Genomic DNA, 23,843 nt, shown 5'->3' with positions numbered 1-23,843 from the left:
ATTCGGTGGGCTTTGAGGCCTATGGTGGAATAGGAAACATCTTCACATAAAACCTAGACAGAAGCATTCTTTGAAACTTCTTTATGATGTGTGCATTCAACTCACAGAGTTGAACCTTCCTTTTCATGGAGCAGTTTGGGAAGAGCCTTTGCGCAGCCTCTGCAAGTGGATATTTGGAGCTCTTTCAGGCCTTCGTTAGAAACGGGAATATCTTCCCATAAAAACTGGACAGAAGCATTCTCACAAACTGCTTTGTGATGTGTGTGTTCAACTCACAGAGTGGAACCTTTCCTTTGCTAGAGCAGTTTTGAAACACTCTTTTTGTAGAATCTGCAAGTGTTCGTTTGGAGCGCTTTGAGGCCTATGGTGGAAAAGGAAATATCTTCACATAGAAACGAGACAGAAGCCTTCTCAGAAACCTCTTTATGATGTGTGCATTCAACTCAGAGAGATAAGCCTTCCTTTTGATAGAGCAGTTTTGAAACTCTGTTTTGGCAGAATCTGCAAGTGGATATTTGGAGCCCTTTCAGGCCTTCGTTGGAAACGGGAATATCTTCACATGAAAACGAAACAGAAGCGTTCTGTGAAACTGCTTTGTGTAGTAGGAATCCAACTCACAGAGTTGAACACTTCTTTTGAAGGAGCAGTTTTGAAACACTCTTTTGGTAGAATCTGCAGTTGTTCATTAGGAGCGCTTTGAGGCCTATGGTGGAAGACTAAATACCTTCACATAATATCCAGACACAAGCATTCTCTGGAAGTTCTTTAGGATGTGTGCTTTCAACTCACAGTGTTCCACCTTTCTTTTGAAAGAGCAGTTTTGAAACACTCTTTTTAAAGTTTCTGCAAGTGGATATTTGGAGCTCTTTCAGGCCTTGGTTGGAAACGTGAATATCTTCACACAAAAACTAGACAGAAGCATTCTCAGAAACTGCTTTGTGTTGTGTGCGCTCAACACACAGAGTTGAACCCTGCTTTTGATAGAGCACTTTAGAAACACTCTCTTTGCAGAATTTGCAAGTGTTCATTTGGAGCGCTTTGAAGCGTACGGTGGAAAAGGAAACAACTTCACATAAAAACTAAACAGAAGCACTCTAAGAAACAGCTTTCTGATGTGTGCATTCAACTAACAGAGTGGAACCTTCCTTTGGATAGAGCAGCTTTGTAACAGTGTATTTGCAGAAACTGCAAGAGGATATTTGGAGCTCTTTGAAGCGTTCGTGGGAAACGGGACTATCTTCACATAAAAACGAGACAGAAGTGTTCTCTGAAACTGCTTTGTGTTGTATGCATTCAACTCACACAGGTGAACCTTTCTTTGGATAGAGCAGTTTGAAACACTCTTTTCGTAGAATCTGCAAGTGTTCATTCTGTGGGCTTTGAGGCCTATGGTGGAATAGGAAACATCTTCACATAAAACCTAGACAGAAGCATTCTTTGAAACTTCTTTATGATGTGTGCATTCAACTCACAGAGTTGAACCTTCCTTTTCATGGAGCAGTTTGGGAAGAGCCTTTGTGCAGCCTCTGCAAGTGGATATTTGGAGCTCTTTCAGGCCTTCGTTAGAAACGGGAATATCTTCCCATAAAAACTGGACAGAAGCATTCTCACAAACTGCTTTGTGATGTGTGTGTTCAACTCACAGAGTGGAACCTTTCCTTTGCTAGAGCAGTTTTGAAACACTCTTTTTGTAGAATCTGCAAGTGTTCGTTTGGAGCGCTTTGAGGCCTATGGTGGAAAAGGAAATATCTTCACATAGAAACGAGACAGAAGCCTTCTCAGAAACCTCTTTATGATGTGTGCATTCAAGTCAGGGAGATAAGCCTTCCTTTTGATAGAGCAGTTTTGAAACTCTGTTTTTGCAGAATCTGCAAGTGGATATTAGGAGCCCTTTCAGGCCTTCGTTGGAAACGGGAATATCTTCACATGAAAACGAAACAGAAGCGTTCTGTGAAACTGCTTTGTGTGGTATGAATCCAACTCACAGATTTGAACACTTCTTTTGAAGGAGCAGTTTTGAAACACTCTTTTGGTAGAATCTGCAATTGTTCATTAGGAGCGCTTTGAGGCCTATGGTGGAAGACTAAATACCTTCACATAATATCCAGACACAAGCATTCTCTGAAAGTTCTTTAGGATGTGTGCTTTCAACTCACAGTGTTCCACCTTTCTTTTGAAAGAGCAGTTTTGAAACACTCTTTTTAAAGTTTCTACAAGTGGATATTTGGAGCTCTTTCAGGCCTTGGATGGAAAGGTGAATATCTTCACATAAAAACTAGACAGAAGCATTCTCAGAAACTGCTTTGTGTTGTGTGCGCTCAACACACAGAGTTGAACCCTGCTTTTGATAGAGCACTTTAGAAACACTCTCTTTGCAGAATTTGCAAGTGTTCATTTGGAGCGCTTTGAAGCGTACGGTGGAAAAGGAAACAACTTCACATAAAAACTAAACAGAAGCACTCTAAGAAACAGCTTTCTGATGTGTGCATTCAACTAACAGAGTGGAACCTTCCTTTGGATAGAGCAGCTTTGTAACAGTGTATTTGCAGAAACTGCAAGAGGATATTTGGAGCTCTTTGAAGCGTTCGTGGGAAACGGGACTATCTTCACATAAAAACCAGACAGAAGTGTTCTCTGAAACTGCTTTGTGTTGTATGCATTCAACTCACACAGGTGAACCTTTCTTTGGATAGAGCAGTTTGAAACACTCTTTTTGTAGAATCTGCAAGTGTTCATTCGGTGGGCTTTGAGGCCTATGGTGGAATAGGAAACATCTTCACATAAAACCTAGACAGAAGCATTCTTTGAAACTTCTTTATGATGTGTGCATTCAACTCACAGAGTTGAACCTTCCTTTTCATGGAGCAGTTTGGGAAGAGCCTTTGTGCAGCCTCTGCAAGTGGATATTGTGAGCTCTTTCAGGCCTTCGTTAGAAACGGGAATATCTTCCCATAAAAACTGGACTGAAGTATTCTCACAAACTGCTTTGTGATGTGTGTGTTCAACTCACAGAGTGGAACCTTTCCTTTGCTAGAGCAGTTTTGAAACACTCTTTTTGTAGAATCTGCAAGTGTTCGTTTGGAGCGCTTTGAGGCCTATGGTGGAAAAGGAAATATCTTCACATAGAAACGAGACAGAAGCCTTCTCAGAAACCTCTTTATGATGTGTGCATTCAACTCAGAGAGATAAGCCTTCCTTTTGATAGAGCAGTTTTGAAACTCTGTTTTTGCAGAATCTGCAAGTGGATATTTGGAGCCCTTTCAGGCCTTCGTTGGAAACGGGAATATCTTCACATGAAAACGAAACAGAAGCGTTCTGTGAAACTGCTTTGTGTAGTATGAATCCAACTCACAGAGTTGAACACTTCTTTTGAAGGAGCAGTTTTGAAACACTCTTTTGGTAGAATCTGCAGTTGTTCATTAGGAGCGCTTTGAGGCCTATGGTGGAAGGCTAAATACCTTCACATAATATCCAGACACAAGCATTCTCTGGAAGTTCTTTAGGATGTGTGCTTTCAACTCACAGTGTTCCACCTTTCTTTTGAAAGAGCAGTTTTGAAACACTCTTTTTAAAGTTTCTGCAAGTGGATATTTGGAGCTCTTTCAGGCCTTGGTTGGAAAGGTGAATATCTTCACACAAAAACTAGACAGAAGCATTCTCAGAAACTGCTTTGTGTTGTGTGCGCTCAACACACAGAGTTGAACCCTTCTTTTGATAGAGCACTTTAGAAACACTCTCTTTGCAGAATTTGCAAGTGTTCATTTGGAGCGCTTTGAAGCGTACGGTGGAAAAGGAAACAACTTCACATAAAAACTAAACGGAAGCACTCTAAGAAACAGCTTTCTGATGTGTGCATTCAACTAACAGAGTGGAACCTTCCTTTGGATAGAGCAGCTTTGTAACAGTGTATTTGCAGAAACTGCAAGAGGATATTTGGAGCTCTTTGAAGCGTTCGTGGGAAACGGGACTATCTTCACATAAAAACGAGACAGAAGTGTTCTCTGAAGCTGCTTTGTGTTGTATGCGTTCAACTCACACAGGTGAACCTTTCTTTGGATAGAGCAGTTTGAAACACTCTTTTCGTAGAATCTGCAAGTGTTCATTCGGTGGGCTTTGAGGCCTATGGTGGAATAGGAAACATCTTCACATAAAACCTAGACAGAAGCATTCTTTGAAACTTCTTTATGATGTGTGCATTCAACTCACAGAGTTGAACCTTCCTTTTCATGGAGCAGTTTGGGAAGAGCCTTTGCGCAGCCTCTGCAAGTGGATATTTGGAGCTCTTTCAGGCCTTCGTTAGAAACGGGAATATCTTCCCATAAAAACTGGACAGAAGCATTCTCACAAACTGCTTTGTGATGTGTGTGTTCAACTCACAGAGTGGAACCTTTCCTTTGCTAGAGCAGTTTTGAAACACTCTTTTTGTAGAATCTGCAAGTGTTCGTTTGGAGCGCTTTGAGGCCTATGGTGGAAAAGGAAATATCTTCACATAGAAACGAGACAGAAGCCTTCTCAGAAACCTCTTTATGATGTGTGCATTCAACTCAGAGAGATAAGCCTTCCTTTTGGTAGAGCAGTTTTGAAACTCTGTTTTTGCAGAATCTGCAAGTGGATATTTGGAGCCCTTTCAGGCCTTCGTTGGAAACGGGAATATCTTCACATGAAAACGAAACAGAAGCGTTCTGTGAAACTGCTTTGTGTGGTATGAATCCAACTCACAGAGTTGAACACTTCTTTTGAAGGAGCAGTTTTGAAACACTCTTTTGGTAGAATCTGCAATTGTTCATTAGGAGCGCTTTGAGGCCTATGGTGGAAGACTAAATACCTTCACATAATATCCAGACACAAGCATTCTCTGAAAGTTCTTTAGGATGTGTGCTTTCAACTCACAGTGTTCCACCTTTCTTTTGAAAGAGCAGTTTTGAAACACTCTTTTTAAAGTTTCTGCAAGTGGATATTTGGAGCTCTTTCAGGCCTTGGGTGGAAAGGTGAATATCTTCACATAAAAACTAGACAGAAGCATTCTCAGAAACTGCTTTGTGTTGTGTGCGCTCAACACACAGAGTTGAACCCTGCTTTTGATAGAGCACTTTAGAAACACTCTCTTTGCAGAATTTGCAAGTGTTCATTTGGAGCGCTTTGAAGCGTACAGTGGAAAAGGAAACAACTTCACATAAAAACTAAACAGAAGCACTCTAAGAAACAGCTTTCTGATGTATGCATTCAACTAACAGAGTGGAACCTTCCTTTGGGTAGAGCAGTTTTGTAACAGTGTATTTGCAGAAACTGCAAGAGGATATTTGGAGCTCTTTGAAGCGTTCGTGGGAAACGGGACTATCTTCACATAAAAACGAGACAGAAGTGTTCTCTGAAACTGCTTTGTGTTGTATGCATTCAACTCACACAGGTGAACCTTTCTTTGGATAGAGCAGTTTGAAACACTCTTTTCGTAGAATCTGCAAGTGTTCATTCGGTGGGCTTTGAGGCCTATGGTGGAATAGGAAACATCTTCACATAAAACCTAGACAGAAGCATTCTTTGAAACTTCTTTATGATGTGTGCATTCAACTCACAGAGTTGAACCTTCCTTTTCATGGAGCAGTTTGGGAAGAGCCTTTGTGCAGCCTCTGCAAGTGGATATTTGGAGCTCTTTCAGGCCTTCGTTAGAAACGGGAATATCTTCCCATAAAAACTGGACAGAAGCATTCTCACAAACTGCTTTGTGATGTGTGTGTTCAACTCACAGAGTGGAACCTTTCCCTTGCTAGAGCAGTTTTGAAACACTCTTTTTGTAGAATCTGCAAGTGTTCGTTTGGAGCGCTTTGAGGCCTATGGTGGAAAAGGAAATATCTTCACATAGAAACGAGACAGAAGCCTTCTCAGAAACCTCTTTATGATGTGTGCATTCAACTCAGAGAGATAAGCCTTCCTTTTGATAGAGCAGTTTTGAAACTCTGTTTTGGCAGAATCTGCAAGTGGATATTTGGAGCCCTTTCAGGCCTTCGTTGGAAACGGGAATATCTTCACATGAAAACGAAACAGAAGCGTTCTGTGAAACTGCTTTGTGTAGTATGAATCCAACTCACAGAGTTGAACACTTCTTTTGAAGGAGTAGTTTTGAAACACTCTTGTGGTAGAATCTGCAGTTGTTCATTAGGAGCGCTTTGAGGCCTATGGTGGAAGACTAAATACCTTCACATAATATCCAGACACAAGCATTCTCTGGAAGTTCTTTACGATGTGTGCTTTCAACTCACAGTGTTCCACCTTTCTTTTGAAAGAGCAGTTTTGAAACACTCTTTTTAAAGTTTCTGCAAGTGGATATTTGGAGCTCTTTCAGGCCTTGGTTGGAAACGTGAATATCTTCACACAAAAACTAGACAGAAGCATTCTCAGAAACTGCTTTGTGTTGTGTGCGCTCAACACACAGAGTTGAACCCTGCTTTTGATAGAGCACTTTAGAAACACTCTCTTTGCAGAATTTGCAAGTGTTCATTTGGAGCGCTTTGAAGCGTACGGTGGAAAAGGAAACAACTTCACATAAAAACTAAACAGAAGCACTCTAAGAAACAGCTTTCTGATGTGTGCATTCAACTAACAGAGTGGAACCTTCCTTTGGATAGAGCAGCTTTGTAACAGTGTATTTGCAGAAACTGCAAGAGGATATTTGGAGCTCTTTGAAGCGTTCGTGGGAAACGGGACTATCTTCACATAAAAACGAGACAGAAGTGTTCTCTGAAACTGCTTTGTGTTGTATGCATTCAACTCACACAGGTGAACCTTTCTTTGGATAGAGCAGTTTGAAACACTCTTTTCGTAGAATCTGCAAGTGTTCATTCGGTGGGCTTTGAGGCCTATGGTGGAATAGGAAACATCTTCACATAAAACCTAGACAGAAGCATTCTTTGAAACTTCTTTATGATGTGTGCATTCAACTCACAGAGTTGAACCTTCCTTTTCATGGAGCAGTTTGGGAAGAGCCTTTGTGCAGCCTCTGCAAGTGGATATTTGGAGCTCTTTCAGGCCTTCGTTAGAAACGGGAATATCTTCCCATAAAAACTGGACAGAAGCATTCTCACAAACTGCTTTGTGATGTGTGTGTTCAACTCACAGAGTGGAACCTTTCCTTTGCTAGAGCAGTTTTGAAACACTCTTTTTGTAGAATCTGCAAGTGTTCGTTTGGAGCGCTTTGAGGCCTATGGTGGAAAAGGAAATATCTTCACATAGAAACGAGACAGAAGCCTTCTCAGAAACCTCTTTATGATGTGTGCATTCAAGTCAGGGAGATAAGCCTTCCTTTTGATAGAGCAGTTTTGAAACTCTGTTTTTGCAGAATCTGCAAGTGGATATTTGGAGCCCTTTCAGGCCTTCGTTGGAAACGGGAATATCTTCACATGAAAACGAAACAGAAGCGTTCTGTGAAACTGCTTTGTGTGGTATGAATCCAACTCACAGATTTGAACACTTCTTTTGAAGGAGCAGTTTTGAAACACTCTTTTGGTAGAATCTGCAATTGTTCATTAGGAGCGCTTTGAGGCCTATGGTGGAAGACTAAATACCTTCACATAATATCCAGACACAAGCATTCTCTGAAAGTTCTTTAGGATGTGTGCTTTCAACTCACAGTGTTCCACCTTTCTTTTGAAAGAGCAGTTTTGAAACACTCTTTTTAAAGTTTCTACAAGTGGATATTTGGAGCTCTTTCAGGCCTTGGATGGAAAGGTGAATATCTTCACATAAAAACTAGACAGAAGCATTCTCAGAAACTGCTTTGTGTTGTGTGCGCTCAACACACAGAGTTGAACCCTGCTTTTGATAGAGCACTTTAGAAACACTCTCTTTGCAGAATTTGCAAGTGTTCATTTGGAGCGCTTTGAAGCGTACGGTGGAAAAGGAAACAACTTCACATAAAAACTAAACAGAAGCACTCTAAGAAACAGCTTTCTGATGTATGCATTCAACTAACAGAGTGGAACCTTCCTTTGGATAGAGCAGCTTTGTAACAGTGTATTTGCAGAAACTGCAAGAGGATATTTGGAGCTCTTTGAAGCGTTCGTGGGAAACGGGACTATCTTCACATAAAAACGAGACAGAAGTGTTCTCTGAAATTGCTTTGTGTTGTATGCATTCAACTCACACAGGTGAACCTTTCTTTGGATAGAGCAGTTTGAAACACTCTTTTCGTAGAATCTGCAAGTGTTCATTCGGTGGGCTTTGAGGCCTATGATGGAATAGGAAACATCTTCACATAAAACCTAGACAGAAGCATTCTTTGAAACTTCTTTATGATGTGTGCATTCAACTCACAGAGTTGAACCTTCCTTTTCATGGAGCAGTTTGGGAAGAGCCTTTGTGCAGCCTCTGCAAGTGGATATTTGGAGCTCTTTCAGGCCTTCGTTAGAAACGGGAATATCTTCCCATAAAAACTGGACTGAAGCATTCTCACAAACGGCTTTGTGATGTGTGTGTTCAACTCACAGAGTGGAAACTTTCCTTTGCTAGAGCAGTTTTGAAACACTCTTTTTGTAGAATCTGCAAGTGTTCGTTTGGAGCGCTTTGAGGCCTATGGTGGAAAAGGAAATATCTTCACATAGAAACGAGACAGAAGCCTTCTCAGAAACCTCTTTATGATGTGTGCATTCAACTCAGAGAGATAAGCCTTCCTTTTGATAGAGCAGTTTTGAAACTCTGTTTTTGCAGAATCTGCAAGTGGATATTTGGAGCCCTTTCAGGCCTTCGTTGGAAACGGGAATATCTTCACATGAAAACGAAACAGAAGCGTTCTGTGAAACTGCTTTGTGTGGTATGAATCCAACTCACAGAGTTGAACACTTCTTTTGAAGGAGCAGTTTTGAAACACTCTTTTGGTAGAATCTGCAATTGTTCATTAGGAGCGCTTTGAGGCCTATGGTGGAAGACTAAATACCTTCACATAATATCCAGACACAAGCATTCTCTGAAAGTTCTTTAGGATGTGTGCTTTCAACTCACAGTGTTCCACCTTTCTTTTGAAAGAGCAGTTTTGAAACACTCTTTTTAAAGTTTCTGCAAGTGGATATTTGGAGCTCTTTCAGGCCTTGGGTGGAAAGGTGAATATCTTCACATAAAAACTAGACAGAAGCATTCTCAGAAACTGCTTTGTGTTGTGTGCGCTCAACACACAGAGTTGAACCCTGCTTTTGATAGAGCACTTTAGAAACACTCTCTTTGCAGAATTTGCAAGTGTTCATTTGGAGCGCTTTGAAGCGTACGTTGGAAAAGGAAACAACTTCACATAAAAACTAAACGGAAGCACTCTAAGAAACAGCTTTCTGATGTATGCATTCAACAAACAGAGTGGAACCTTCCTTTGGATAGAGCAGCTTTGTAACAGTGTATTTGCAGAAACTGCAAGAGGATATTTGGAGCTCTTTGAAGCGTTCGTGGGAAACGGGACTATCTTCACATAAAAACGAGACAGAAGTGTTCTCTGAAACTGCTTTGTGTTGTATGCATTCAACTCACACAGGTGAACCTTTCTTTGGATAGAGCAGTTTGAAACACTCTTTTCGTAGAATCTGCAAGTGTTCATTCGGTGGGCTTTGAGGCCTATGGTGGAATAGGAAACATCTTCACATAAAACCTAGACAGAAGCATTCTTTGAAACTTCTTTATGATGTGTGCATTCAACTCACAGAGTTGAACCTTCCTTTTCATGGAGCAGTTTGGGAAGAGCCTTTGTGCAGCCTCTGCAAGTGGATATTTGGAGCTCTTTCAGGCCTTCGTTAGAAACGGGAATATCTTCCCATAAAAACTGGACAGAAGCATTCTCACAAACTGCTTTGTGATGTGTGTGTTCAACTCACAGAGTGGAACCTTTCCTTTGCTAGAGCAGTTTTGAAACACTCTTTTTGTAGAATCTGCAAGTGTTCGTTTGGAGCGCTTTGAGGCCTATGGTGGAAAAGGAAATATCTTCACATAGAAACGAGACAGAAGCCTTCTCAGAAACCTCTTTATGATGTGTGCATTCAACTCAGAGAGATAAGCCTTCCTTTTGATAGAGCAGTTTTGAAACTCTGTTTTTGCAGAATCTGCAAGTGGATATTTGGAGCCCTTTCAGGCCTTCGTTGGAAACGGGAATATCTTCACATGAAAACGAAACAGAAGCGTTCTGTGAAACTGCTTTGTGTGGTATGAATCCAACTCACAGAGTTGAACACTTCTTTTGAAGGAGCAGTTTTGAAACACTCTTTTGGTAGAATCTGCAATTGTTCATTAGGAGCGCTTTGAGGCCTATGGTGGAAGACTAAATACCTTCCCATAATATCCAGACACAAGCATTCTCTGAAAGTTCTTTAGGAAGTGTGCTTTCAACTCACAGTGTTCCACCTTTCTTTTGAAAGAGCAGTTTTGAAACACTCTTTTTAAAGTTTCTGCAAGTGGATATTTGGAGCTCTTTCAGGCCTTGGGTGGAAAGGTGAATATCTTCACATAAAAACTAGACAAAAGCATTCTCAGAAACTGCTTTGTGTTGTGTGCGCTCAACACACAGCGTTGAACCCTGCTTTTGATAGAGCACTTTAGAAACACTCTCTTTGCAGAATTTGCAAGTGTTCATTTGGAGCGCTTTGAAGCGTACGGTGGAAAAGGAAACAACTTCACATAAAAACTAAACAGAAGCACTCTAAGAAACAGCTTTCTGATGTATGCATTCAACTAACAGAGTGGAACCTTCCTTTGGATAGAGCAGCTTTGTAACAGTGTATTTGCAGAAACTGCAAGAGGATATTTGGAGCTCTTTGAAGCGTTCGTGGGAAACGGGACTATCTTCACATAAAAACGAGACAGAAGTGTTCTCTGAAACTGCTTTGTGTTGTATGCATTCAACTCACACAGGTGAACCTTTCTTTGGATAGAGCAGTTTGAAACACTCTTTTCGTAGAATCTGCAAGTGTTCATTCGGTGGGCTTTGAGGCCTATGGTGGAATAGGAAACATCTTCACATAAAACCTAGACAGAAGCATTCTTTGAAACTTCTTTATGATGTGTGCATTCAACTCACAGAGTTGAACCTTCCTTTTCATGGAGCAGTTTGGGAAGAGCCTTTGTGCAGCCTCTGCAAGTGGATATTTGGAGCTCTTTCAGGCCTTCGTTAGAAACGGGAATATCTTCCCATAAAAACTGGACTGAAGCATTCTCACAAACTGCTTTGTGATGTGTGTGTTCAACTCACAGAGTGGAACCTTTCCTTTGCTAGAGCAGTTTTGAAACACTCTTTTTGTAGAATCTGCAAGTGTTCGTTTGGAGCGCTTTGAGGCCTATGGTGGAAAAGGAAATATCTTCACATAGAAACGAGACAGAAGCCTTCTCAGAAACCTCTTTATGATGTGTGCATTCAACTCAGAGAGATAAGCCTTCCTTTTGATAGAGCAGTTTTGAAACTCTGTTTTTGCAGAATCTGCAAGTGGATATTTGGAGCCCTTTCAGGCCTTCGTTGGAAACGGGAATATCTTCACATGAAAACGAAACAGAAGCGTTCTGTGAAACTGCTTTGTGTGGTATGAATCCAACTCACAGAGTTGAACACTTCTTTTGAAGGAGCAGTTTTGAAACACTCTTTTGGTAGAATCTGCAGTTGTTCATTAGGAGCGCTTTGATTCCTATGGTGGAAGACTAAATACCTTCCCATAATATCCAGACACAAGCATTCTCTGGAAGTTCTTTAGGATGTGTGCTTTCAACTCACAGTGTTCCACCTTTCTTTTGAAAGAGCAGTTTTGAAACACTCTTTTTAAAGTTTCTGCAAGTGGATATTTGGAGCTCTTTCAGGCCTTGGGTGGAAAGGTGAATATCTTCACACAAAAACTAGACAGAAGCATTCTCAGAAACTGCTTTGTGTTGTGTGCGCTCAACACACAGAGTTGAACCCTGCTTTTGATAGAGCACTTTAGAAACACTCTCTTTGCAGAATTTGCAAGTGTTCATTTGGAGCGCTTTGAAGCGTACGGTGGAAAAGGAAACAACTTCACATAAAAACTAAACAGAAGCACTCTAAGAAACAGCTTTCTGATGTGTGCATTCAACTAACAGAGTGGAACCTTCCTTTGGATAGAGCAGCTTTGTAACAGTGTATTTGCAGAAACTGCAAGAGGATATTTGGAGCTCTTTGAAGCGTTCGTGGGAAACGGGACTATCTTCACATAAAAACGAGACAGAAGTGTTCTCTGAAACTGCTTTGTGTTGTATGCATTCAACTCACACAGGTGAACCTTTCTTTGGATAGAGCAGTTTGAAACACTCTTTTCGTAGAATCTGCAAGTGTTCATTCGGTGGGCTTTGAGGCCTATGGTGGAATAGGAAACATCTTCACATAAAACCTAGACAGAAGCATTCTTTGAAACTTCTTTATGATGTGTGCATTCAACTCACAGAGTTGAACCTTCCTTTTCATGGAGCAGTTTGGGAAGAGCCTTTGTGCAGCCTCTGCAAGTGGATATTTGGAGCTCTTTCAGGCCTTCGTTAGAAACGGGAATATCTTCCCATAAAAACTGGACAGAAGCATTCTCACAAACTGCTTTGTGATGTGTGTGTTCAACTCACAGAGTGGAACCTTTCCTTTGCTAGAGCAGTTTTGAAACACTCTTTTTGTAGAATCTGCAAGTGTTCGTTTGGAGCGCTTTGAGGCCTATGGTGGAAAAGGAAATATCTTCACATAGAAACGAGACAGAAGCCTTCTCAGAAACCTCTTTATGATGTGTGCATTCAACTCAGAGAGATAAGCCTTCCTTTTGATAGAGCAGTTTTGAAACTCTGTTTTTGCAGAATCTGCAAGTGGATATTTGGAGCCCTTTCAGGCCTTCGTTGGAAACGGGAATATCTTCACATGAAAACGAAACAGAAGCGTTCTGTGAAACTGCTTTGTGTAGTATGAATCCAACTCACAGAGTTGAACACTTCTTTTGAAGGAGCAGTTTTGAAACACTCTTTTGGTAGAATCTGCAGTTGTTCATTAGGAGCGCTTTGAGGCCTATGGTGGAAGGCTAAATACCTTCACATAATATCCAGACACAAGCATTCTCTGGAAGTTCTTTAGGATGTGTGCTTTCAACTCACAGTGTTCCACCTTTCTTTTGAAAGAGCAGTTTTGAAACACTCTTTTTAAAGTTTCTGCAAGTGGATATTTGGAGCTCTTTCAGGCCTTGGTTGGAAACGTGAATATCTTCACACAAAAACTAGACAGAAGCATTCTCAGAAACTGCTTTGTGTTGTGTGCGCTCAACACACAGAGTTGAACCCTTCTTTTGATAGAGCACTTTAGAAACACTCTCTTTGCAGAATTTGCAAGTGTTCATTTGGAGCGCTTTGAAGCGTACGGTGGAAAAGGAAACAACTTCACATAAAAACTAAACGGAAGCACTCTAAGAAACAGCTTTCTGATGTGTGCATTCAACTAACAGAGTGGAACCTTCCTTTGGATAGAGCAGCTTTGTAACAGTGTATTTGCAGAAACTGCAAGAGGATATTTGGAGCTCTTTGAAGCGTTCGTGGGAAACGGGACTATCTTCACATAAAAACGAGACAGAAGTGTTCTCTGAAGCTGCTTTGTGTTGTATGCGTTCAACTCACACAGGTGAACCTTTCTTTGGATAGAGCAGTTTGAAACACTCTTTTCGTAGAATCTGCAAGTGTTCATTCGGTGGGCTTTGAGGCCTATGGTGGAATAGGAAACATCTTCACATAAAACCTAGACAGAAGCATTCTTTGAAACTTCTTTATGATGTGTGCATTCAACTCACAGAGTTGAACCTTCCTTTTCATGGAGCAGTTTGGGAAGAGCCTTTGTGCAGCCTCTGCAAGTGGATATTTGGAGCTCTTTCAGGCCTTCGTTAGAAACGGGAATATCTTCCCATAAAAACTGGACAGAAGCATTCTCACAAACTGCTTTGTGATGTGTGTGTTCAACTCACAGAGTGGAACCTTTCCTTTGCTAGAGCAGTTTTGAAACACTCTTTTTGTAGAATCTGCAAGTGTTCGTTTGGAGCGCTTTGAGGCCTATGGTGGAAAAGGAAATATCTTCACATAGAAACGAGACAGAAGCCTTCTCAGAAACCTCTTTATGATGTGTGCATTCAACTCAGAGAGATAAGCCTTCCTTTTGGTAGAGCAGTTTTGAAACTCTGTTTTTGCAGAATCTGCAAGTGGATATTTGGAGCCCTTTCAGGCCTTCGTTGGAAACGGGAATATCTTCACATGAAAACGAAACAGAAGCGTTCTGTGAAACTGCTTTGTGTGGTATGAATCCAACTCACAGAGTTGAACACTTCTTTTGAAGGAGCAGTTTTGAAACACTCTTTTGGTAGAATCTGCAATTGTTCATTAGGAGCGCTTTGAGGCCTATGGTGGAAGACAAAATACCTTCACATAATATCCAGACACAAGCATTCTCTGAAAGTTCTTTAGGATGTGTGCTTTCAACTCACAGTGTTCCACCTTTCTTTTGAAAGAGCAGTTTTGAAACACTCTTTTTAAAGTTTCTGCAAGTGGATATTTGGAGCTCTTTCAGGCCTTGGGTGGAAAGGTGAATATCTTCACATAAAAACTAGACAGAAGCATTCTCAGAAACTGCTTTGTGTTGTGTGCGCTCAACACACAGAGTTGAACCCTGCTTTTGATAGAGCACTTTAGAAACACTCTCTTTGCAGAATTTGCAAGTGTTCATTTGGAGCGCTTTGAAGCGTACGGTGGAAAAGGAAACAACTTCACATAAAAACTAAACAGAAGCACTCTAAGAAACAGCTTTCTGATGTATGCATTCAACTAACAGAGTGGAACCTTCCTTTGGGTAGAGCAGCTTTGTAACAGTGTATTTGCAGAAACTGCAAGAGGATATTTGGAGCTCTTTGAAGCGTTCGTGGGAAACGGGACTATCTTCACATAAAAACGAGACAGAAGTGTTCTCTGAAACTGCTTTGTGTTGTATGCATTCAACTCACACAGGTGAACCTTTCTTTGGATAGAGCAGTTTGAAACACTCTTTTCGTAGAATCTGCAAGTGTTCATTCGGTGGGCTTTGAGGCCTATGGTGGAATAGGAAACATCTTCACATAAAACCTAGACAGAAGCATTCTTTGAAACTTCTTTATGATGTGTGCATTCAACTCACAGAGTTGAACCTTCCTTTTCATGGAGCAGTTTGGGAAGAGCCTTTGTGCAGCCTCTGCAAGTGGATATTTGGAGCTCTTTCAGGCCTTCGTTAGAAACGGGAATATCTTCCCATAAAAACTGGACAGAAGCATTCTCACAAACTGCTTTGTGATGTGTGTGTTCAACTCACAGAGTGGAACCTTTCCCTTGCTAGAGCAGTTTTGAAACACTCTTTTTGTAGAATCTGCAAGTGTTCGTTTGGAGCGCTTTGAGGCCTATGGTGGAAAAGGAAATATCTTCACATAGAAACGAGACAGAAGCCTTCTCAGAAACCTCTTTATGATGTGTGCATTCAACTCAGAGAGATAAGCCTTCCTTTTGATAGAGCAGTTTTGAAACTCTGTTTTTGCAGAATCTGCAAGTGGATATTTGGAGCCCTTTCAGGCCTTCGTTGGAAACGGGAATATCTTCACATGAAAACGAAACAGAAGCGTTCTGTGAAACTGCTTTGTGTGGTATGAATCCAACTCACAGATTTGAACACTTCTTTTGAAGGAGCAGTTTTGAAACACTCTTTTGGTAGAATCTGCAATTGTTCATTAGGAGCGCTTTGAGGCCTATGGTGGAAGACTAAATACCTTCACATAATATCCAGACACAAGCATTCTCTGAAAGTTCTTTAGGATGTGTGCTTTCAACTCACAGTGTTCCACCTTTCTTTTGAAAGAGCAGTTTTGAAACACTCTTTTTAAAGTTTCTACAAGTGGATATTTGGAGCTCTTTCAGGCCTTGGATGGAAAGGTGAATATCTTCACATAAAAACTAGACAGAAGCATTCTCAGAAACTGCTTTGTGTTGTGTGCGCTCAACACACAGAGTTGAACCCTGCTTTTGATAGAGCACTTTAGAAACACTCTCTTTGCAGAATTTGCAAGTGTTCATTTGGAGCGCTTTGAAGCGTACGGTGGAAAAGGAAACAACTTCACATAAAAACTAAACAGAAGCACTCTAAGAAACAGCTTTCTGATGTGTGCATTCAACTAACGGAGTGGAACCTTCCTTTGGATAGAGCAGCTTTGTAACAGTGTATTTGCAGAAACTGCAAGAGGATATTTGGAGCTCTTTGAAGCGTTCGTGGGAAACGGGACTATCTTCACATAAAAACGAGACAGAAGTGTTCTCTGAAACTGCTTTGTGTTGTATGCATTCAACTCACACAGGTGAACCTTTCTTTGGATAGAGCAGTTTGAAACACTCTTTTCGTAGAATCTGCAAGTGTTCATTCGGTGGGCTTTGAGGCCTATGGTGGAATAGGAAACATCTTCACATAAAACCTAGACAGAAGCATTCTTTGAAACTTCTTTATGATGTGTGCATTCAACTCACAGAGTTGAACCTTCCTTTTCATGGAGCAGTTTGGGAAGAGCCTTTGTGCAGCCTCTGCAAGTGGATATTTGGAGCTCTTTCAGGCCTTCGTTAGAAACGGGAATATCTTCCCATAAAAACTGGACAGAAGCATTCTCACAAACTGCTTTGTGATGTGTGTGTTCAACTCACAGAGTGGAACCTTTCCTTTGCTAGAGCAGTTTTGAAACACTCTTTTTGTAGAATCTGCAAGTGTTCGTTTGGAGCGCTTTGAGGCCTATGGTGGAAAAGGAAATATCTTCACATAGAAACGAGACAGAAGCCTTCTCAGAAACCTCTTTATGATGTGTGCATTCAACTCAGAGAGATAAGCCTTCCTTTTGATAGAGCAGTTTTGAAACTCTGTTTTTGCAGAATCTGCAAGTGGATATTTGGAGCCCTTTCAGGCCTTCGTTGGAAACGGGAATATCTTCACATGAAAACGAAACAGAAGCGTTCTGTGAAACTGCTTTGTGTAGTATGAATCCAACTCACAGAGTTGAACACTTCTTTTGAAGGAGCAGTTTTGAAACACTCTTTTGGTAGAATCTGCAGTTGTTCATTAGGAGCGCTTTGAGGCCTATGGTGGAAGACTAAATACCTGCACATAATATCCAGACACAAGCATTCTCTGAAAGTTCTTTAGGATGTGTGCTTTCAACTCACAGTGTTCCACCTTTCTTTTGAAAGAGCAGTTTTGAAACACTCTTTTTAAAGTTTCTGCAAGTGGATATTTGGAGCTCTTTCAGGCCTTGGTTGGAAAGGTGAATATCTTCACACAAAAACTAGACAGAAGCATTCTCAGAAACTGCTTTGTGTTGTGTGCGCTCAACACACAGAGTTGAACCCTGCTTTTGATAGAGCACTTTAGAAACACTCTCTTTGCAGAATTTGCAAGTGTTCATTTGGAGCGCTTTGAAGCGTACGGTGGAAAAGGAAACAACTTCACATAAAAACTAAACAGAAGCACTCTAAGAAACAGCTTTCTGATGTGTGCATTCAACTAACGGAGTGGAACCTTCCTTTGGATAGAGCAGCTTTGTAACAGTGTATTTGCGGAAACTGCAAGAGGATATTTGGAGCTCTTTGAAGCGTTCGTGGGAAACGTGACTATCTTCACATAAAAACGAGACAGAAGTGTTCTCTGAAACTGCTTTGTGTTGTATGCATTCAACTCACACAGGTGAACCTTTCTTTGCACAGAGCAGTTTGAAACACTCTTTTCGTAGAATCTGCAAGTGTTCATTCAGTGGGCTTTGAGGCCTATGGTGGAATAGGAAACATCTTCACATAAAACCTAGACAGAAGCATTCTTTGAAACTTCTTTATGATGTGTGCATTCAACTCACAGAGTTGAACCTTCCTTTTCATGGAGCAGTTTGGGAAGAGCCTTTGTGCAGCCTCTGCAAGTGGATATTTGGAGCTCTTTCAGGCCTTCGTTAGAAACGGGAATATCTTCCCATAAAAACTGGACAGAAGCATTCTCACAAACTGCTTTGTGATGTGTGTGTTCAACTCACAGAGTGGAACCTTTCCTTTGCTAGAGCAGTTTTGAAACACTCTTTTTGTAGAATCTGCAAGTGTTCGTTTGGAGCGCTTTGAGGCCTATGGTGGAAAAGGAAATATCTTCACATAGAAACGAGACAGAAGCATTCTCAGAAACCTCTTTATGATGTGTGCATTCAACTCAGAGAGATAAGCCTTCCTTTAGATAGAGCAGTTTTGAAACTCTGTTTTTGCAGAATCTGCAAGTGGATATTTGGAGCCCTTTCAGGCCTTCGTTGGAAACGGGAATATCTTCACATGAAAACGAAACAGAAGCGTTCTGTGAAACTGCTTTGTGTGGTATGAATCCAACTCACAGAGTTGAACACTTCTTTTGAAGGAGCAGTTTTGAAACACTCTTTTGGTAGAATCTGCAATTGTTCATTAGGAGCGCTTTGAGGCCTATGGTGGAAGACTAAATACCTTCACATAATATCCAGACACAAGCATTCTCTGAAAGTTCTTTAGGATGTGTGCTTTCAACACACAGTGTTCCACCTTTCTTTTGAAAGAGCAGTTTTGAAACACTCTTTTTAAAGTTTCTGCAAGTGGATATTTGGAGCTCTTTCAGGCCTTGGTTGGAAAGGTGAATATCTTCACACAAAAACTAGACAGAAGCATTCTCAGAAACTGCTTTGTGTTGTGTGCGCTCAACACACAGAGTTGAACCCTGCTTTTGATAGAGCACTTTAGAAACACTCTCTTTGCAGAATTTGCAAGTGTTCATTTGGAGCGCTTTGAAGCGTACGGTGGAAAAGGAAACAACTTCACATAAAAACTAAACAGAAGCACTCTAAGAAACAGCTTTCTGATGTGTGCATTCAACTAACGGAGTGGAACCTTCCTTTGGATAGAGCAGCTTTGTAACAGTGTATTTGCAGAAACTGCAAGAGGATATTTGGAGCTCTTTGAAGCGTTCGTGGGAAACGGGACTATCTTCACATAAAAACGAGACAGAAGTGTTTTCTGAAACTGCTTTGTGTTGTATGCATTCAACTCACACAGGTGAACCTTTCTTTGGACAGAGCAGTTTGAAACACTCTTTTCGTAGAATCTGCAAGTGTTCATTCGGTGGGCTTTGAGGCCTATGGTGGAATAGGAAACATCTTCACATAAAACCTAGACAGAAGCATTCTTTGAAACTTCTTTATGATGTGTGCATTCAACTCACAGAGTTGAACCTTCCTTTTCATGGAGCAGTTTGGGAAGAGCCTTTGTGCAGCCTCTGCAAGTGGATATTTGGAGCTCTTTCAGGCCTTTGTTAGAAACGGGAATATCTTCCCATAAAAACTGGACAGAAGCATTCTCACAAACTGCTTTGTGATGTGTGTGTTCAACTCACAGAGTGGAACCTTTCCTTTGCTAGAGCAGTTTTGAAACACTCTTTTTGTAGAATCTGCAAGTGTTCGTTTGGAGCGCTTTGAGGCCTATGGTGGAAAAGGAAATATCTTCACATAGAAACGAGACAGAAGCATTCTCAGAAACCTCTTTATGATGTGTGCATTCAACTCAGAGAGATAAGCCTTCCTTTTGATAGAGCAGTTTTGAAACTCTGTTTTTGCAGAATCTGCAAGTGGATATTTGGAGCCCTTTCAGGCCTTCGTTGGAAACGGGAATATCTTCACATGAAAACGAAACAGAAGCGTTCTGTGAAACTGCTTTGTGTGGTATGAATCCAACTCACAGAGTTGAACACTTCTTTTGAAGGAGCAGTTTTGAAACACTCTTTTGGTAGAATCTGCAATTGTTCATTAGGAGCGCTTTGAGGCCTATGGTGGAAGACTAAATACCTTCACATAATATCCAGACACAAGCATTCTCTGAAAGTTCTTTAGGATGTGTGCTTTCAACTCACAGTGTTCCACCTTTCTTTTGAAAGAGCAGTTTTGAAACACTCTTTTTAAAGTTTCTGCAAGTGGATATTTGGAGCTCTTTCAGGCCTTGGTTGGAAACGTGAATATCTTCACACAAAAACTAGACAGAAGCATTCTCAGAAACTGCTTTGTGTTGTGTGCGCTCAACACACAGAGTTGAACCCTGCTTTTGATAGAGCACTTTAGAAACACTCTCTTTGCAGAATTTGCAAGTGTTCATTTGGAGCGCTTTGAAGCGTACGGTGGAAAAGGAAACAACTTCACATAAAAACTAAACAGAAGCACTCCAAGAAACAGCTTTCTGATGTGTGCATTCAACTAACGGAGTGGAACCTTCCTTTGGATAGAGCAGCTTTGTAATAGTGTATTTGCAGAAACTGCAAGAGGATATTTGGAGCTCTTTGAAGCGTTCGTGGGAAACGGGACTATCTTCACATAAAAACGAGACAGAAGTGTTCTCTGAAACTGCTTTGTGTTGTATGCATTCAACTCACACAGGTGAACCTTTCTTTGGATAGAGCAGTTTGAAACACTCTTTTCGTAGAATCTGCAAGTGTTCATTCGGTGGGCTTTGAGGCCTATGGTGGAATAGGAAACATCTTCACATAAAACCTAGACAGAAGCATTCTTTGAAACTTCTTTATGATGTGTGCATTCAACTCACAGAGTTGAACCTTCCTTTTCATGGAGCAGTTTGGGAAGAGCCTTTGTGCAGCCTCTGCAAGTGGATATTTGGAGCTCTTTCAGGCCTTCGTTAGAAACGGGAATATCTTCCCATAAAAACTGGACAGAAGCATTCTCACAAACTGCTTTGTGATGTGTGTGTTCAACTCACAGAGTGGAACCTTTCCTTTGCTAGAGCAGTTTTGAAACACTCTTTTTGTAGAATCTGCAAGTGTTCGTTTGGAGCGCTTTGAGGCCTATGGTGGAAAAGGAAATATCTTCACATAGAAACGAGACAGAAGCCTTCTCAGAAACCTCTTTATGATGTGTGCATTCAACTCAGAGAGATAAGCCTTCCTTTTGATAGAGCAGTTTTGAAACTCTGTTTTTGCAGAATCTGCAAGTGGATATTTGGAGCCCTTTCAGGCCTTCGTTGGAAACGGGAATATCTTCACATGAAAACGAAACAGAAGCGTTCTGTGAAACTGCTTTGTGTAGTATGAATCCAACTCACAGAGTTGAACACTTCTTTTGAAGGAGCAGTTTTGAAACACTCTTTTGGTAGAATCTGCAATTGTTCATTAGGAGCGCTTTGAGGCCTATGGTGGAAGACTAAATACCTTCACATAATATCCAGACACAAGCATTCTCTGAAAGTTCTTTAGGATGTGTGCTTTCAACTCACAGTGTTCCACCTTTCTTTTGAAAGAGCAGTTTTGAAACACTCTTTTTAAAGTTTCTGCAAGTGGATATTTGGAGCTCTTTCAGGCCTTGGTTGGAAAGGTGAATATCTTCACACAAAAACTAGACAGAAGCATTCTCAGAAACTGCTTTGTGTTGTGTGCGCTCAACACACAGAGTTGAACCCTGCTTTTGATAGAGCACTTTAGAAACACTCTCTTTGCAGAATTTGCAAGTGTTCATTTGGAGCGCTTTGAAGCGTACGGTGGAAAAGGAAACAACTTCACATAAAAACTAAACAGAAGCACTCTAAGAAACAGCTTTCTGATGTGTGCATTCAACTAACGGAGTGGAACCTTCCTTTGGATAGAGCAGCTTTGTAACAGTGTATTTGCAGAAACTGCAAGAGGATATTTGGAGCTCTTTGAAGCGTTCGTGGGAAACGGGACTATCTTCACATAAAAACGAGACAGAAGTGTTCTCTGAAACTGCTTTGTGTTGTGTGCATTCAACTCACACAGGTGAACCTTTCTTTGGACAGAGAAGTTTGAAACACTCTTTTCGTAGAATCTGCATGTGTTCATTCGGTGGGCTTTGAGGCCTATGGTGGAATAAGAAACATCTTCACATAAAACCTAGACAGAAGCATTCTTTGAAACTTCTTTATGATGTGTGCATTCAACTCACAGAGTTGAACCTTCCTTTTCATGGAGCAGTTTGGGAAGAGCCTTTGTGCAGCCTCTGCAAGTGGATATTTGGAGCTCTTTCAGGCCTTCGTTAGAAACGGAAATATCTTCCCATAAAAACTGGACAGAAGCATTCTCACAAACTGCTTTGTGATGTGTGTGTTCAATTCACAGAGTGGAACCTTTCCTTTGCTAGAGCAGTTTTGAAACACTCTTTTTGTAGAATCTGCAAGTGTTTGTTTGGAGCGCTTTGAGACCTATGGTGGAAAAGGAAATATCTTCACATAGAAACGAGACAGAAGCCTTCTCAGAAACCTCTTTATGATGTGTGCATTCAACTCAGAGAGATAAGCCTTCCTTTTGATAGAGCAGTTTTGAAACTCTGTTTTTGCAGAATCTGCAAGTGGATATTTGGAGCCCTTTCAGGCCTTCGTTGGAAACGGGAATATCTTCACATGAAAACGAAACAGAAGCGTTCTGTGAAACTGCTTTGTGTGGTATGAATCCAACTCACAGAGTTGAACACTTCTTTTGAAGGAGCAGTTTTGAAACACTCTTTTGGTAGAATCTGCAATTGTTCATTAGGAGCGCTTTGAGGCCTATTGTGGAAGACTAAATACCTGCACATAATATCCAGACACAAGCATTCTCTGAAAGTTCTTTAGGATGTGTGCTTTCAACTCACAGTGTTCCACCTTTCTTTTGAAAGAGCAGTTTTGAAACACTCTTTTTAAAGTTTCTGCAAGTGGATATTTGGAGCTCTTTCAGGCCTTGGTTGGAAAGGTGAATATCTTCACACAAAAACTAGACAGAAGCATTCTCAGAAACTGCTTTGTGTTGTGTGCGCTCAACACACAGAGTTGAACCCTGCTTTTGATAGAGCACTTTAGAAACACTCTCTTTGCAGAATTTGCAAGTGTTCATTTGGAGCGCTTTGAAGCGTACGGTGGAAAAGGAAACAACTTCACATAAAAACTAAACAGAAGCACTCTAAGAAACAGCTTTCTGATGTGTGCATTCAACTAACGGAGTGGAACCTTCCTTTGGATAGAGCAGCTTTGTAACAGTGTATTTGCAGAAACTGCAAGAGGATATTTGGAGCTCTTTGAAGCGTTCGTGGGAAACGGGACTATCTTCACATAAAAACGAGACAGAAGTGTTCTCTGAAACTGCTTTGTGTTGTGTGCATTCAACTCACACAGGTGAACCTTTCTTTGGACAGAGCAGTTTGAAACACTCTTTTCGTAGAATCTGCAAGTGTTCATTCGGTGGGCTTTGAGGCCTATGGTGGAATAGGAAACATCTTCACATAAAACCTAGACAGAAGCATTCTTTGAAACTTCTTTATGATGTGTGCATTCAACTCACAGAGTTGAACCTTCCTTTTCATGGAGCAGTTTGGGAAGAGCCTTTGTGCAGCCTCTGCAAGTGGATATTTGGAGCTCTTTCAGGCCTTCGTTAGAAACGGGAATATCTTCCCATAAAAACTGGACAGAAGCATTCTCACAAACTGCTTTGTGATGTGTGTGTTCAACTCACAGAGTGGAACCTTTCCTTTGCTAGAGCAGTTTTGAAACACTCTTTTTGTAGAATCTGCAAGTGTTCGTTTGGAGCGCTTTGAGGCCTATGGTGGAAAAGGAAATATCTTCACATAGAAACGAGACAGAAGCATTCTCAGAAACCTCTTTATGATGTGTGCATTCAACTCAGAGAGATAAGCCTTCCTTTAGATAGAGCAGTTTTGAAACTCTGTTTTTGCAGAATCTGCAAGTGGATATTTGGAGCCCTTTCAGGCCTTCGTTGGAAACGGGAATATCTTCACATGAAAACGAAACAGAAGCGTTCTGTGAAACTGCTTTGTGTAGTA

The sequence above is a fragment of the Pongo abelii genome, chromosome X, assembly GCF_028885655.2.
Source record: "Pongo abelii isolate AG06213 chromosome X, NHGRI_mPonAbe1-v2.0_pri, whole genome shotgun sequence".
In the NCBI taxonomy this organism is placed as follows: domain Eukaryota; kingdom Metazoa; phylum Chordata; class Mammalia; order Primates; family Hominidae; genus Pongo; species Pongo abelii.
The sequence above is the reverse complement of the archived record's forward strand: the minus strand, read 5'-3'. Positions refer to the sequence as shown.